Here is an 18,444-nt window from a genome sequence, read left to right as displayed (position 1 = left end):
AAGTGTAGGATTCGCAAGTTAGTGGGAGGACCAATTTGATTAAAAGACCATAATCATTTTAGTTAATTACATGATACATTTACTAATTAATTTGGTTATTTTCTGTAGTTAATTTTCTGATAATAATGAGCACACCACAACCACCACCATCGAATATCCTTGCAAGCATACTTGATCGCAATAGGTTGATAGGACCTAATCTATCTGATTGGCTAAGAAATTTGAAACTTGTCCTGAACCTTGAACATATAGGATATGTTCTAGACTCAAATGTTCCTGGTCCCTTACCTCTAGAGGCCACTCAAGAGGAACATGAAACTTTGGACAAGTAGAAGAAGCATGTATGAGAGCCAAGTATTACATACTTGCTTCTATGAGTAATGAGTTACAGAAGCAGCATGAGAACATGCAGAGTGCGAGTGAGATCCTCCTTCACCTATAAGAGTTGTATGGTGAGCACAACAGGAATGCTAGGTATGAGATATCTAGACAGTTGTTTTGCATGAGGATGTCTAAGGGACAGAATGTTGGGGATCATGTCCATAAGATGATTCAGCTGATTGAGCAGTTGGAGCATCTTGACTTTAACATATATTTTCAACTGCAGACGGATTTGATCCTTTAGTCCCTTCTTGAGTCATTTGGAAATTTTGTGACAAATTTCCATATGACTAAGCAGGAATGCACCTTGGCTGGTTTACTCAACATGCTAGTTATTGCCCAAAAGAATATGCTGGGCAATAAAGGAAAAGAGGTAGCTTTGATTGCATCTTCTTCTGCTGAAAAGTCCAACAAGAAGAAGGGCAACAAGAAAAAGAAAACTCAGATTCCTGGTCCTTCCAAGAAAATAACTAAACAGAAAGGGAAGACTAAAGCTGATGGAGGCAAAGGAAAGTGTTTCCACTGCCAGCAGGATGGGCACTGGAAAAGGAACTGCCTAGAGTATCTTACTTCTTTGAAGGACAAGAAGGATACACCTTCAGAAGGTATGTCCATATCTTGTTATTTAGATTCTGATGATACTTATAGTTTATCTACAGCTTGGGTTTTAGATACTGGTGCCAGTTCTCACATTTCTTATGATATGCAGGAACTAGCAAATAGTAGCAGCTTACGTTCTCGAGATGTTAGACTTTTGGATTGGCGATGGCTCAACTGTTGAAGCTTTAGCCATAGGATCTAATCTTTTTGTATGTCTGGACATGTTTTTTGTTTGGATAATATTTTATATGTACCTGATGCTTTTAAGAACATCATTTCTATATCTAGTTTGACTAGAAATGGCTATGAATTTCAGTTCACAGATGATGCTTGTAATATTTATTTTGGAAATAAATATGTTGGTTCGGGTTATATGAATGATGGTCTTTATTATTTGGATAATAATGACAAACACAAATTGAATGCAAGTGATCTAAATGAATGCAATGCCATGGTGAAATCAACTCAAGTTCAAAATATATTTGGCACTTAAGGTTAGGTCATGTTGCAGAAGATAGTATTGCAAAACTGGAGAAAATGAGGATTCTATCCTCATTGGATTCTGAACCTACTCTAACCCGTGAATCCTGCCTTCAGGGCAAAATGACTATATCACTCTTTGTTGGACAAGGGCTAAGAGCTAAAAATATTTTGGAGCTAATACATAGTGATGTATGTGGTCCATTTAAAGAAATGACTAGAGGTGGTTTTCACTATTTTATTACCTTTACTAATGATAAATCAAGGTTTGAGTATTTATATTTGATGAAATACAAACATGAATCCTTTGAAAAGTTTAAAGAATTTAAATCTGAAGTAGAAAATCAAACAGGAAAAAATATTAAAGCTCTTTGATCAGATTGTGGAGATGAATACTTGAGTACTGAATTTGATGAATACTTGAGAGAGCATTGCATTGTTTCCCAGCTGACTCCTCCAGGAACACCACAGCTAAATGGTGTATTTGAAAGGAGAAATCGTACCCTATTGGATATGGTACGTATTATGATGAGCTATACTGATATGCCAATCTCCTTTTGGGGATTTGCATTAGAATCAGCTTTGTATATTTTGAATAGGATTCCATCAAAATCAGTATTTTCCACACTTTTTGAGATATGGCATGGAAGAAAACCAAGTCTTAAGCTTGTTAAGATTTGGGGTTGTCCAGCTTATATCAAAAAGCTGAACACTATAAATTAAAAACCAGATCAGAAAAGGGTCAATTTGTTAGATATCCAAAAGATAGTTTTGGATATTATTTTTATTTGCCTACATCACAAAAGGTTGTGATAAGTAGAGATGCTACATTTCTTGAATAACAGTTTGTTCAAGAAGGAGGCAAAGGAAGGCAGATAGAATTAGAATTAGAGAATTCTGACCAACCAACATATCTTATGGATATAGATCCATCTAGTCAACCTACACCTATTGATGAAACATCTACAGTTGTTCCTCGTAGATCAACCAGGGTATCTCACCCACTAGTGAGATATGGTTTCCTTCATGAAGAAGAATAAGAGTTGTCTACTCATGAAGAAGTAGATCATAGAGATGATCCACTTACCTATGAAGAAGCTATATCAGATATAAACTCTTCAAAATGCATCGATGATATGAAATCCGAGATTGATTCCATGTATAAGAATTGAGTTTGGGATCTTGTTGACCCACCTGAAGGTATTGTACCTAGTGGGAATAAATGGGTTTTCAAGAAGAAAATTGGTTCTGAAGGAAAGGTAGAGACCTATAAAGCAAGTCTAGTAGCGAAAGGGATTCACCAAAGGTAAGGAATTGACTATGATGAGACTTTCTCACCTGTTGTCATGCTTAAATTAATTAGGATTCTATTAGCAGTAGCTGCATACTATGATTATAAAATTTGACAGATGGATGTCAAAACAGCTTTTTTCAATGGATACATTGAAGAAAACATTTTCATGGAACAACCTAGGGGTTTTGAATCCCAAGATAGTTCCAAGGTATGCAAGCTAAATCGATCCATTTATGGGTTGGAACAACGTTACAATATTCGTTTTGATGAAGCCATTAAGTCATTTAGTTTTATAAAAAATGAGGATGAGCCATGTGTATATAAGAAGGTTAGTGATAGTGCTATCACTTTCCTTGTTTTATATGTGGATGACATTCTGTTGATAGATAATGACACAGGTATGTTGACAACTGTAAAGTTATGGTTGTCAAATACATTCTCTATGAAAGACATAAGGGAGGCAACCTATATTCTTGGGATTCGCATCTATAGAGATAGAGAAAAAAGAATAATCGGTTTATCCCAAAGTCTATACTTGGAAAAAGTGTTAAAGAGGTTTAACATGCTTGATTCCAAGAGAGGATTGTTACCAATGAGACATGATTCCAAGAGAGGATTGTTACCAGTGAGACATGGTATCCACCTTTCTAAAGAGATTCTCCAAAGACACCTGAAGAAAGAGATAAAATGGTTAGGATTCTATATGCTTCAGCTATTGAAAGTTTGATGTATGCAATGTTGTGTACTAGGCCGGATATCGCATATGCTATTAGTTTAACAAGCAAGTATCAATCCAATCCAGGTTTGGAACACTGGATAGCTGTCAAGAATATCCTTAAGTACTTAAGAAGAACTAAGGATTTATTCTTGATATATGGAGGTAGTGACTTGCAATTGGATGGTTATACTGATTCTGATTTTCAATCAGATATCAATGATTGAAAGTCTACCTCTGGGTATGTGTTCATTTGTAATGGAGGTACAGTCAATTGAAAGAGTCCCAAACAGAGCATGACTGCAGATTCCACTACAGAGGCTGAGTATATTGCTGCATCAGATGCTGCAAAGGAAGCTATTTGGATAAAGAAGTTCGTGACAGAACTTGCAGTAGCTCCATCCATTGAGTTAGTAGTTCCATTTCACTATGACAACAATGGAGCAGTCTTATAGGCTAAGGAACCCCGGTCTCACCAGAAGTCCAAACACATAGAGAGGCGCTACCACATTATTAGAGAAATAGTTGGGCGAGGCGATGTAGCCATGCAGAAAATAGCATCAGCTGAAAATCCAGTTGATCCATTCGCTAAGCCTATGTCACAAACTCAGCTAGACCGACATCTTAAGAATATGGGTCTAAGATATTGTAATGAATCACTCTAGTGCTAGTGGGAGATTGTTAATAGTATGCGCTAGAGCATATCATTTAGTATGTATCTTGTACATGTTTTATTAATAAAAGGCATTTTAACTTTTCTGTTTACATAATATATTTATGTGTAATAGAAAAAGTCCATTGATATTTTATTAGAAATTCTATTCTTTTGTTGTTAAGAATATGCATGACAGTATTTCTAGTACAAAGTATCATAAATTAGTTCACAATCGAGGATACTTCACACAGGACATGACTTTTCTAGAAAGATTATATTCATGTTTGTTCCCAATGTATTTATATGAGATATAAATAAGATGGAATGGTGAGTCTCATGTCATATAACAAATATGATAGGCACTTATATATGATAAGTAGGTCGAACCAGTGACATTTATGACAAGCATATAGAGTTTACTCTTGTCAATGCATTGTCTAAAATCATATCAGTACATATAATCTTTAGACTTGAGATAGCATAGTTATCTTGTATATAGGTGGTTTGAGTTTGATACTACTTTCATACTTGTACTGTGTATGGGTATATGGGCATGTGTTAGCTCCTACTAGTTATATATGGAGGTAGGTGCTGATCAGGATGGAATCTGTTATCCTAAGTAAATAGGGATAAAATCCTATGTTCATTTAATTATTCTTGATGTTTCAAAGTTCCTGGCCAGGATAGATATATTTAATCAGAAAATAGTTTCTGATGAGAAAATCTTTTTAATCAAGAATTAGAATTAAAAGAGAACATAATATTCATGGCAAATGGGGTTCAACATAAACTATGACTCCAGCTCGAATTGGAATTTTATAACAGAGAGATTCTAGTGCATGGTAACATATGATTATAGGTTCATTTAAGGTAAACTTTATTACTTATTGGGTAGCTATGGCATGCTATGCTAAGTGTTAACCATGGTTTATGAGGTGCATAAAATAATTTAGAGAAATCATTTATGGTAAGAAAGAGTTCTGATGCTATTAAGAGTTGATATCATATCTTATTGCCAATTGTTGATGAGCCTAGTGAGTCGAACACATACACAAGTAATCACCAAGTAAAATGTGATTTAATTAATTAGTTAAAGTGTTTAATTGATTAATTAAATAGGTTTGGTTTGCAATTAGATTGCAAAGTTCCTAGCATGGCTTGAAACTAAATCTAGATTATTGGATGTATATTATAAGTTAAATTTATATTTAAAGTGTTTAAATATGAATTTAATTATGAGAATTTAATTAATAGAAATTAATTGATTAATTTAAATTTGATATAAATTGATTAGGAGAAGAGAAATAATGATTTTGGGTTGAGAACTCAAAATGGAGACACAAGGGTATTTTGGTCATTTCACAGGGTAACATGTGGGACCATGAGATCATGACACATGGCACTTCACATAAGCTTGCCAATTGTCTTTTAATCATGTAAGATGATTAAAGTCAAGATTATATCTAAGTTTGAGACTTGGCACAATGTGATTGGGTTAATTAAACTAAGAGCCAATCAGAAGGTGACGTGTGGCAAGGGTTTTAAGTGGTGACCTAGCTAAATAAGGGAAAGGCTGAAAAGAAAAATAACAAGCTACTGTTTTTCTTTTGTGCCACCACCTAAAGAACATCTCCCATCTCTTCTTCTTCATCTCTCACCAATTCAAAGACAATTGCTAACATCCTCTTGAATTAAAATTGCTAGAAATCATTTCTAGTGTCCAATATACATCTGTAATCTTTCTAAAGGTGAAACCTGAATTTCTAATTAATTAGAAAGACTTGAGAAGAGATTCAAGGGGCTGCTATTGGTGATCTTGGTGTGGACAAGCTAGAGGGATAATATCTAGTATCCTAGGCGCATCCCAAAGGTGCCAAACACAACTGCAGTGCATCAAAAGGTTAGTGCACTTGTTCTTGATCTAATCTAGGGTTCTAACGAATTAATCTGTTAATTCTAAAATCTTAAATGAAAAATGTAGATCCAAAAATATATTAAAAGAGTTTTAATATGCTGTTTAGCATTGAAATCAAATAGATAAATAATGAATCTTGCATGATGCATGACACCCTAGAAGAAAAATTTTGAATTCAATGATCTAAACTTATATTTTTTATGCTTTCGCTCCATCACACTATAGCAGACAAAGGAGTTATGCAAATCCTAGGTGAAAAGATTTAGAGTTTGCAATGGGCGATTATATATTCCTGAAGGTCTCTCCGATGAAAGGAGTTATTAGATTTGGGAAGAAGGGCAAGCTCGCATCTCGATGCATAGGGCCTTTTGAGATTACTGATAGAGTTAGAGTAAAAGCCTATCAATTGGAGTTACCACTAAGCTTTTCTCACGTCTACTCAGTGTTCCACATTTCCTTGCTTAGAAAGTACATACTTGATCCTTTCCACAAATTACAACTCGATACAGTGGAGTTGAAGGAAAACCTAACCTTCGAAGAGTAGCCAATAGCCATAGTGGACTTTGTGATGAGATGGTTATGGTCAAAACAGATCCCTATGGTTAAGGTTATATGGAGGTGCCAATCGGTAGAAGAGTGTACCTGGGAGTTAGAGCAGGACATGCATAATAAGTACCCATACTTATCCACTGTGTAATCTTGTAAATCTTTATTCTGCTTTATGTAAAATTCGAGGACGAATTTTCTATAGGGGGGAGAATGTAACACTCCTAATTTTCAAATAATTATTTTATATGTAAATATAAATATTTTAGTCTAACCTCTAGTATTGTGGGCTTTGCGTAGGCACTTTCATTTTGTGGCAATTCAATCGTCGCTCGAATTTGCAATTTCGGGCCGAGCAGATAAGCTGTAGAAATCACTTCAGAACTAGGTCAAAATTATAGGCTACCCCACCATTTTTAGACGCTTCGTATGCATTCTAAGCGTTAGAATTGACATAGGTAAACCCAAACTTTGAGTTTTTTTTTTAATTTTATTATGCCGAATTTAGAATAAAATTTCATAAAATATTCATGAGAGGTTAGAAAATTATAATTCATTTTTTATTAGCTTGGTAATATTGATAAGGACCGCAGGGCATAATTTTAGAATTTTTAGAGCTCATTTGGGTAGTTTTTGCAAAAAGGGTTAATTATAAGGACTAAATTATAATTTTTCATAACTGTGGTTGTTGACTATTTGGATGGGCCCAGGAGGGGCCATGTGATATGATTGAGATATGGTTCTGTGACTTGAGATATAGAAGTGTATTTTGAACCATTTTGCAGGATGGCCAGGTCCTAGGTATTAGGAAAATTCTGCCAGATTTTCGGCACGACCGAAGGTGTCTTTGGTTCTTTTTAAGCTTGTATTGAGTTAATTATAATAAATATTTGTAATATAATTGCCAGATGAATCGGAATGACCTTCCTCCCGCTACCACCACAAAGAGCTTACACAAGTGTTGTGAGTAGATATTTATTTTATTTATAATTTCAATATTATTATATTCTTGGCATGCTCATGCATCACCTATACCTATATTTATACAGTAAATATTAGGCATGCCTTATTTTGCATTTATACTTGACGATATTTGTTTAGTCACTGTGTTGATAATTTGGAGTTGTGTGTGTGAGTGCGTGTGTATGTGGTATATGTGGATATGGGTAGGACGGGCAAATCGGCTTGAGCTAGTCTCGCTTGGGGCCTAATCCATTTTGAGGAAGTCGAGGTGAGTACAGCTTTGAGTTGATCTCACTGAACCCTACATACGGATTACTAAGCGAAAGTTCGGCTCGAGTTGATATCACTGGCAGGCCTTGGATTAAGAGAGTTGGGTAGGGGGATCAGCTCCCCATATATGTATGGATTTGATGCGGGTGCATGAGTGCTCTAGATTATCTTTGATGTGAATTAATATGATTTGTTTGACTTATATGAAAATGATGCATTTCATTTATAAGGATGCATTAGAATTAGATAGTTATAGAAATTGTAAGTAAAATAAATATTTACTCTCTGAGTCAAATGCTCACTCCTATTCACTTTATTTTTCCAGGCTACAGGACTATTCCTTATTGTGGCTAATCTGCTACTCTTCTTCGTAGGTCAATTAGTAATGTCTAATGTATTTTGTATAATTTAGCTAAATTCTAAAACTTCGCATGTGTTAGAAGTGTTTTAATAAATCTGGGTTGTAATATAATGTTATATTGAAATTGTAAGCATATTAAATGCATGTACGTGTGTGTGAGTGGATTGGATGAAAGAGCTGAGCTCACTGATTGCATCAAATTATATAGATATTTAAGGTTAACATGCATTGCATTTTGTTAGCATTTAGTATCCTTTTATGTTTATTTTTATGTGTCTTAATTATTATTTTAGAAAACATATTAATCCAACTCAATTTATTAATTTTTATATTTTATCAGGTGTTTTTATGTAGTTTTAGAATAAAAAACGAGTTTGGAAGAGATTTAGAGGTTAAAACGTGAAGAATACAGTGCCAAAAACATTACACGGGCCGTGTAACTTCTTGAACCCCGTGTAACTCTCTGGACTGAAGAAAACGTGAAAAATAAAGTGGCAGGAATTTACACGGGGCATGTATCACTACACGGCCCGTGTAAAGTCTTCTGACAGCAATTTTGATGCGACTTTTCTTTGGTCCAACTCGGATGGATTCCGAATACTTCTAGGACTCTGAAATTAGGGTTTTTACACCAGATATAAATAGAACAGGTAAGGAATTGAGGGAGAGGAGAGAATTTACATCTAAAGAGGAGAATTAACATTCAAGAGCCGATTTACATTCAAGGAGGCATATCAATCTCAAGGGAGGCAAGGGAGAAATAAGATCTGCAAGATTGCTAGAAGGGATTTTCAGCTGAAGTTCCAAAAGTCCAAGGCTGCAACTCTTTTTCTGGGTTCTTTCACTCTATTTTCTTCTCATGTCTTATCTTTACCTTTTTATAAACTTGATTGTAAAACTCACCATGGGTGAGTAGGTTCTTTATTCTAGGGTTAGGGTGTAGCACTCTCAATTTCATTATGGATCTGGTTTGATTTTATTTAATACATTGGGTATTTTATTCTTTGATTCAATCTCTTGTGATCTTAATGCATGCTATGTGTTGGCATCCACTTAGTTTTGATTATAGATATTAATTGAAGGACTAAAAGGTGAAGATTAATATTAGAAAATCAGGATGTTGAACCTAGGAAATCTGACTTAAAGATAGGCTGATAACCTTTGTGGAGTTCCAAAATTAATCAAAGATCTTAAAGGGTTTTAATTAATTTAATCACCATGAAAATAGGGTTTATGTTAATTAAAATATACCTTGAGTGCCTTGAGAAAGGACTTAAGATAACTTAAGATTAATTTCCATCAAAGTAATAATCTCCCATTTATTAAATGAATCAGATTGATTTTATAATTGATTGAAGTATGAACCCCTAGCACTAGAATGCCTTTGTCCATTAGTATTTTATTTTAGTTAATTATTTCGATTTTATTTCTTTCAATTAGGTCTAATCATTATTTCTCTACAATTCGATCATCTAGATAATTAAAATCACTATAGTTTGGTACTCAACACGGTCCTTGTAGGAACAATACCCTACTCATCACTTTATTACTTGTTAGTGATCCGTGCACTTGCATTGGTTGCAAAACCAGTGAAACAAGTTTTTGGCGCCGTTGCCGGAGAGCGATGCTTGATATTGAACGATTAGTGATTTGGTTACTCTAGACGTTCTTATTTCTTTTATAGTCTATTTCTTGTCTAATTTTATTTTTGCTTATTTTTCTTGTGAGGTATATTGAGATGTTTCATCAACAAGTCTTCACAAGTTTTATTTAACAACACAACGAACCATTTTACAATGCTTGGAGAAGATTCAATAAATTGGTAGAGCAATTTGCCAATCATTGTCTTTCAAATTATGAACTCACTCTCAATTTCTACAATGGTATGGATGAACGACAAGGAATTGGGTAGATTATGGAGCTTGGGCTACCCGTGATCATGTTCTTCAAAGAAACCATGACGATGCCATTCACTTGTTGAATGACATGGCAGATTTTAATTACCATTGGCATTGGGATCCTTCACTGTAGGGTTGGAGTCACCAATACCCTTCGGACATCTATCAACATAATATTTCACACCAACCATTTGAGTTGCAATTAGAGAAGGGTGGGACTTGAAGAGATGGTAGCTCCATTGGAAAATTCTGACAACCTTATGATGAATAATGAGCTATCACTCTATGAGGAGGAAACACATGAACAAAGTTTGGGAGAATGAAGAAGCTTCATGGGAATTTGAACCTATAGAAGAAGTTGAGCTTCAAGAACAAAATTTCTTTGAAGATGACTTACCAGTAGAATTCCCACAAGAACAGGAGTTACTTAAAGAACAAGCGAAAACTAAAGTTAAGGAAAACAACTCCTTTATTGTTGGAGGGTCATTAGAAGAGTGCCTACATGAAGATAGATAAGAGGTGAAGGTGGTAGATGAAGAAATTGACAAGACTATCAACTTGAGCTCATCAATGATGTTTACACATACACCACCAGAAGACCCTTTTCTATCATGGACACCTCATGCATCATCATATATCCTCCATGAACTAAAGCGGCCCTCATCCCAAGCATATCACTCTAAACCATGTGTTGTTCATGCAATGTAACACCCCTATGTTTGGTAGTGCATTCTACTGTTCCTGTGACCAGTGTTGTCCGGACAGCTAGGATGCCTAGAACTACACTTCGATATGAGTGAGGAGACATAAAATAATGAAATACAAGAAAAGAAAATACAAGAAAAACAAAGGAAATATAATAGTAAAGAAATGCAATCAAGTTAAGCGAGCCGAGAACCCTAGCGATGGGTGACCGCACCGGGAAGTCACGGCGTGGACCGTTGACTAGCCCTGGACCGCGAGGAACCCTGGAAAATATTTTTAGGACTTAAATAGACACCTATTGAAATACAAATACCATTAGAAATATTAAAAGAGAATTAAATAATTAGTACAAAGAAAAGTGAGAAATCGAAAAACGGACAAAACCCGGTGTTACCGAAAAATCGGGAATGCAACCCGAACAGGGGCATTGTAGTCATTTGACACCCCGAGTTGTCTTTTGACCTAAATGTCCATTAAAAATAAATAATATTACACTTGGAAAATATAATGAAAAATTAATTTAGGGGTACCTAATGTAAATAGCCAAAAGTGGAGTGTAATTTGGGTAATTAGCACTTAAACATATAATATGATTAAAAATGGGTGAGTGGAGCACTATGGGAATTAAAATATACACTAAGTGGGCAGATTACTCCACTAAACATTTCATCATCATCCCTTCTCCCATGCCGAAATGAAGCTTGAGAAACCTCCCATGGCCGCCCAAATGCATGGTTCATTACACCCATTTTCAAGCTAGATTTTGTTTACTTGTCTTCATTAATTTTGATCCTCACACCATGGGCAGTAGATAGGCAGCAAGAAAGGAAAGTTTTTGTGGAGTTTTGAAGAATTTCCAAAGTGTTAAGTTGTGTTTTTGATTATTGTTTAATTAAAGTTTGTAATAATGTTATGGGTGTTTGATTTATGGAGAGATTTTTGAGGTTTGATATTGAATGGGAAGTGTACTTTTGGCAGCCATGGAAACACCTTGAAGACAGTTTATTTTTTCTTGTAAATGGTGAATTAAAGGATTGATTAAATGTATATGGTGTAGGAAATTATTTGGGTGATGTATACTTAGTATATGTAAATGTGTATTGAAATTTGAATGCTTGGAAATTATGGGAATGTAATGCATGAAATGGCAGCCTGTTTTGGTGAACCATAAGGATGTTATTTCATGTTTGGATTATAGAATATTAATGTTGAATTGTGTTAGTTATTATGGCAGTTTGGGTATGTGTGTGATGGTGTGAAGTTAGACATGTAAAAGTGTTATGGTTAGGTGATTGAATTGTTGTAAATTTGGTTTGAAAAATTCTGCACTTTATGGTGTATGTTGAATGTAATTGTAAGCTGCCAAAATGACCTATAATATGTTGTGAATTATGTTTAGGTCATGTTACAATCAGAATTGGCTTGAATGTTGAGTTTGGTAAGTGTTAAGAGTGATCCTTGATGTGTATGAAAGAAATACAATAAGGCAGTTTGAGTTTTAGGCCTAGAACTTTAAGTGTGTGGCTCCAATTGGTATGAGACCAATTGGAGGTGAAACTAGACACAAAATGTGCCAACTTTCATGAAGGAAGCATACCAAAATTCTGCTTGTAAGGTAACTTGAAAAGTGACCAAATCCGGATTAAGTGCAAATAAGGCCTGAAAATTGATCATTTGGGCAGCAGTTAGTGTTTAGGCCATAACTCACTCAAAACAGGTCCAATTGACCTGAAATTTTAACCATGAATAGTTAAGACCTATATCTACAAGTCTTATGAAGACACAAAATCCCAGAAATAACCATAAGCAAGTCAAAAAGCTTGCACAAATTCGGGTCCAAAAACTGGCCGAACCAAAATTAACCTAAAGTGACCTAAAGTGACCAATTTTAATGCAATTTGACCAGCAATAGTAAAATGACCATAACTTGGTATACATAACTCAGAATGACCTGAAATTTGCCCCGCGTGCAATAAGTCATAGATCTATAAGTTTGTAGTTTTGACCGAAACCCGAAAACTGAGGGAACTAGGTCGTCCGGCTAGGTCAAACTAGTATCCCAGAATCCAGCAAGTTGCAATAAAACGCAAAATACATAGAAATGGATTTGGTAACATGTACCAACCCTAAAAGACTATCGAATGTGACATGTTAGCAACATTAAAACCTAATTTACCTAGAATGCATCGAGGGTCGATATATTAGGTTGATTAAGCAAATAATAGCATTCAGTGAATTACTTATCAAGCATTATCGTTAGAGACAGTTTAATTTAGTATTGAAACACTTCAAATTGTGTTTCTCAGTTAGCAAAGACTCAGGAAAAGGGAAGGAAACACTGAGTCAAGACCAGGAGATAGTTATCAGAGGTTTGTGCACAACAGCTATTTCTTTTGAATTTTTTTTTTCAATTGAAATGAATTATGACTATTTGTACATTATTGTTTTAAATTGTAGAAATGTGTTTGGAATGGATACTTATTGCTTAAAAAGCATTATAAATGGTTTGAAACTGTGAAAAATTGTTTGAATGATATTGATGGATACTTATTGATTGAAAAGCATTGGAAATGGTTTGAAACCACAGCTATCATGTATATTGATTGTATTCCTCGCTAGCTTGTCTAGTGGGACGAATTGAATTCCCTCTTTGGCTGAAGTGTTGAGGTGTGTGCCTGTTGAGGACGAATCGAATGAGTACTCATATTTTTGCTAGCTAGCTATGTTATTCCTCATTAGTCATCGACTTTTGGGATGAATTGAATACCTCATTAGCCATCGGCTTTTGGGATGAATTGAACTTTGGAACATGATTAAGATGTGTGTGATTTATTGATATGTATTATGAGATTGTGAAATGAATTTAAACTCTTATTGACATTCACTGTCTTTTGAAGTTAACTATGTTTTGATCTCTGAGATTTATTGTGACATTGAGTTAAATTCCTTATGAAATTAATTGTCTTGAATTTAACTATGATTTTACGTATCCATCATTTATATGATTTATGAATTGTGATTTAAAGTTGTATTTGGTTAATGTTGTGCACCACTGAGACATTGTCTCAGTGATAGCTTTTCATTGCTGTCGTAGGTAGACAGAGGATAGGGCAGCAGATTAGGCTGCTAGAACATCCAGCGAGAGATTATCGGGTATAATGAGTATACCACATTTTGCATTTTGTACTGTAATGTATGTTCACTGTATGTACATATTGTTTTTGGTTTTGAGCAGTTGTAAATTAAAATTGTACATTGAGGTTGTAAAGTAAATTATGAGATATTTTGGCTTGTAAAATTTGTACTGTATTTCTTTATCTCAGTCTTTGAAAAATTACTGTGGATTTGAATTGAGAAATATGTTATGTTGAGTTATGTTGGAGTTGAGATTTGGAAATATGTTGAAGTGCTTTTTATAGGTTTTCTGAAGAACTGTTTTATCCAAAATACAGATGGCACTCTACCAAAATTTTTACAGAAATTACTAATAGTCCAAATGAGTTCGCTGTTTCACTTCAGTTCAAAAAGGTTTTTAACACCTGTAAATTGTGCTCACCACTGTAAAAGAAGTAAGAAAAGTTTTTAAAATCCCTTGTAGTGTATTTAATGGGTTATCAGTAGACGGAGTTGGTAATTCATTAGGTATACTACGGGATCATGTTATGCCTTACAGAGGGGTAGGGTATGACATGTAATGTGCAATCCTATTTTAAATCTTGCCAATCTTGAGGGTACCACAAATCAAGACCCATATGTGGTGTTACATGATAACTACTATGGGCGAAAATCACTTTTTGATCAATAACTCTAAAAGGGGTTAAGCTAATAACCTTAAATTGGCGCTTCTTGGGAGGCAACCCAAATTTTAAATTTAATCTTTGCATTTGTTTGTTTCTTTTGTTTTATCACTCTCCCAAACTTGATTTTGATGTTTGTTCATTTTGTAGGTTCAAAAAGCACTTGAAAGGAGCAATAGAGATTAAACTCACAAATCTTCAAGGGAAGGCACACTTCAAAGGCAAGTATTCCATATCCATTAGCTTTTCCCTATTATTACATTTATGATGTTGCTCTTGACCTGATTATGATATCTTGATGACATTGAGGACAATGTCAAATTTGAGTTTGGGGGTGTATTTCATGCATTGCATTCATATATTGCATTTCATCACCTTATTATGTCTATATTATATTTATGTGTCAAAAATCTAGAAAATTTTTACAAATTTTGAAAATTCTGGACTTTTTCAAAAGGTTTTTAACTTAGAATTGTAACTAAAACCTTGATGAGCTAATGATTGGACTCTCTGAGAAAGAGAAATGAATGTAACTGGATAGGCAAAAAGGCTTCAATATGTTGTTTGTGAAAAGCTAAATCACCTAAGTGGAGTTAAACACGTTAAACCCCTTCATAGCCATTAATCTGTCACATTGAACTTGCAAAATTAAGAGAAAATTTTTGAAATACAAGCAAACCTAAAAATGTCTCACCAGCTCTAGAACATGTCTCTTGGACCTATCAAGGTGAAATCCTAGTATATGCTTGATGAAGAGATGATTAAGACATTCTTTGATATAACCTCACTAAGCCTTAGCCACCCCTAATTAAAATATATATATCCCTTGCAGCCAATTCGAAACCTATATCTATCCCTTAAAATTTATTACTTACCCATATTATTTACCTAGCCCCTAGCCTAAACACCTATCCTACCCTTTTGAGGAGGCTAAATGCATAAATAAAAAGTATATTAAGTGCCAAAAAAAAAAAAGTGGAGAGAGGATGTAGAACTCAAGAAAGAGTGCAAGTGTGCAATTGAAATCAAAGAAAAATTTTCCTTTCCAAACAACAAAAGCAATGAGTTTGGGAGAGAGGACAAAAGGGACATAAATAGAAAAGAAAAAGGGAAAGAAGAAGAAGAAAAAAAAAAAAGAAAAAGAAGAAGAAGTCCCAGGATAAGTATTGTGGAAGCATGCTTGGCACTATAAAAAACTAAAAACCCCTCCTCTCCATACAAAATCAATAAAATAAACTTAGTATACTTTGTATTTTAAGCATACATGCTATCACACCTTACCCCTCTGTAAGGCATAATATGATCCCGTAGTATACCTAATGAATTACCAAACTTCACCTACCGATAACCCATTAAATACACTACAAGAGATTTTAAAACAATTTTCTTACTTTTCGAAGGTGGCGAGCACTTTTGGTAGAAATTAAAAACTTTTATTTGAAGATAAACCACATATCAAATTTTCAATCAACTTAAAGTTGTTGCAAATTTTATAAAAATTTTGGTAGAGTGCCGTTTATAATTGAGAAAAATCAGTTCTTCAAAACCTGTGAAAACACTTCAAAATAGTGCACTTCATCAAATCTCAACCACCAAAACTTTCAATCAATACAAATCAACCCAATCTCAATTCAAAATTCGCAACTAAAAAATTTTTCAAAATAATTCGATAAACTCATAAATATTGCATTAAATTAAATTTACATACACAAATCTTAATTTACAAAAGAAAAATAAAAAATAATATTATTACAACTTTAATGTACAACTGCTCAATTTTACATTAACACATATGACACTAAACTATTTACATCAAAATAAACTACAAGGGTATAATTAAATACCGGTATAAAAGCCTCAGTGTAGTCCCAACAATCAGCAGCTCACTGTACTACTTTTTCTTTGTCTCTATCTACGACAACAAAGAAAGCTATCGCTGAGTACAAAAATACTCAGTGGTGCACAATAAAATATAAAATGCAAAATATAAAACATTTGTTATTCATTCACAGTTCAAATATTTCACAATCACATTTCAATTTTCAAATCATATTTATCACAAATCACAATTTAAATATTTCACAATTTTCAAAGCTTAATATAACACAAATTTGATCAAACAATTTAATAAATACAGTATTGCCAATCAATAACACAACTTAGGCCATGATACAAAATTTCTAAACACCACGATAAGGCAAACTTACCCCACTAATCGAAATCAATGAGGAAGGTGGCTAGCTAGCTAATGAGTACTCATCCAAACTCACCTCAGACTGGCAAGCCAGAGAGGGAGCAAAGTGATTAAATATCAAAGTCAACCCCACAAGTGGAGAAGGAACATAGTAAGGGACTGTCATGCCAAGTGTAAATAAAAAATAATTTAAAACTATGATGTTCAATTATAATTGATACAACAATCAAACAAACTTCATTTCAAATCTTCATTTCTAAAGCAGGCAACACACAAATTCTCAAATAAAATTTCTAAGGCTATAACCAAATTCAAAACCATATTGTTCAAATATTTCATACAAATCAATAAATAATATTCATTCCAAATTTCCATTGTAAAATAGGCAACATAACATTCTCGAAATTCATAATGAACAAAACACATTCACAATGTATAACAAATCAATTTTCATTATGAAAACTATAATTTAAAAATTTTTGTTCACAAACCTAATGTGAGTCACCTCTAGGCCTTGACTCAGTTTGTCTTATCCTTTTTCAGGTCTTTTTCAGCTGAAACATGCAATTTATAGTGATTCAGTATCTTATCTTACAATAAATCTAATAATTAATTCATATATACTTAATTCTAGCCCCAATATGCTTAAACTAATGTTCTTGGAAATTTTCATTTCGGAGTTACTATTCACGATACTATTCAAGTCAATTTGTTGACTTTCTTATGCTTAATAGGTATACGGATTTCAATTTCACCCACATACCATATTTTGGTTACCAATTTTGTTGGTTTTAGTTGCTCCTTAGATTTTGAGGTTTCCTAGGCACAATTTCAAATTTTCCAGATTTGGTATCCTGTTTTATACTATTCCATTGGTCATGTTTCTATTAGAATTTGGCAAAGTTTTCTTCATAGAAATTGTTCCTTATTGTCTTAAATTTAATTCCCTTTTTGAATCACTCCATTTGGAGTTTTGTAGCCCAAGATATGACTATTTGAATGAGGCTGGCCGGATTTGGTATTATCCAAAATTCTGGGCATTTTCTGGGTACTGGTAGTTTTGGTGTGCTGATTGCAGGTGACTTTTCGAAAAGGTTATGGTCAAAATTTGGATTTGTTTTCTTCATGAAAGTTGTAGGGCTATGTCTCAGCTTTCATCGGTATAAGATTTAGGTCATTTGGACCTCCCTAGACCAAGTTATAGTCATTTAAGTGACTACTGTTCATTTGGTTATTTTGTAAAGGGCAGTGTGCCCAAATCCAGATTTAGCCTAATTGTTCACTAAGTTATGGTCATTTTTTGGGCATAATTCCTGAATGAAAAATGGTCAATTTTGTGTCTAGTTTCATTCTCAATTGGCCTAACACTAATTGGGTTCGTAAATTTTCAGTTTTGGTCCCTGAAAGGGACCTAGGTCAAGCTGTTAGCATACTGACTCTAACCAATCCGAATTGAAACTTGGTTCTAGCAATTCACACACACCACAAATGGTCACAATTAACCATTTCTCAACTCAAGTAAGGTCATTTGCATCAATTGCCCATTTTTTATAATTTTTCTCCCAAACCCTAAGTGCTAAGAATCCTAATTCACTGATTGTTACATCTCACTAAATCAAAGCATATAAACATGATCAATCAACTCATTCAAGCTCATGTTCACCTTTAAT

This window comes from Hevea brasiliensis, chromosome 16 (assembly GCF_030052815.1).
Source record: "Hevea brasiliensis isolate MT/VB/25A 57/8 chromosome 16, ASM3005281v1, whole genome shotgun sequence".
NCBI lineage: Eukaryota > Viridiplantae > Streptophyta > Magnoliopsida > Malpighiales > Euphorbiaceae > Hevea > Hevea brasiliensis.
The sequence above is the reverse complement of the archived record's forward strand: the minus strand, read 5'-3'. Positions refer to the sequence as shown.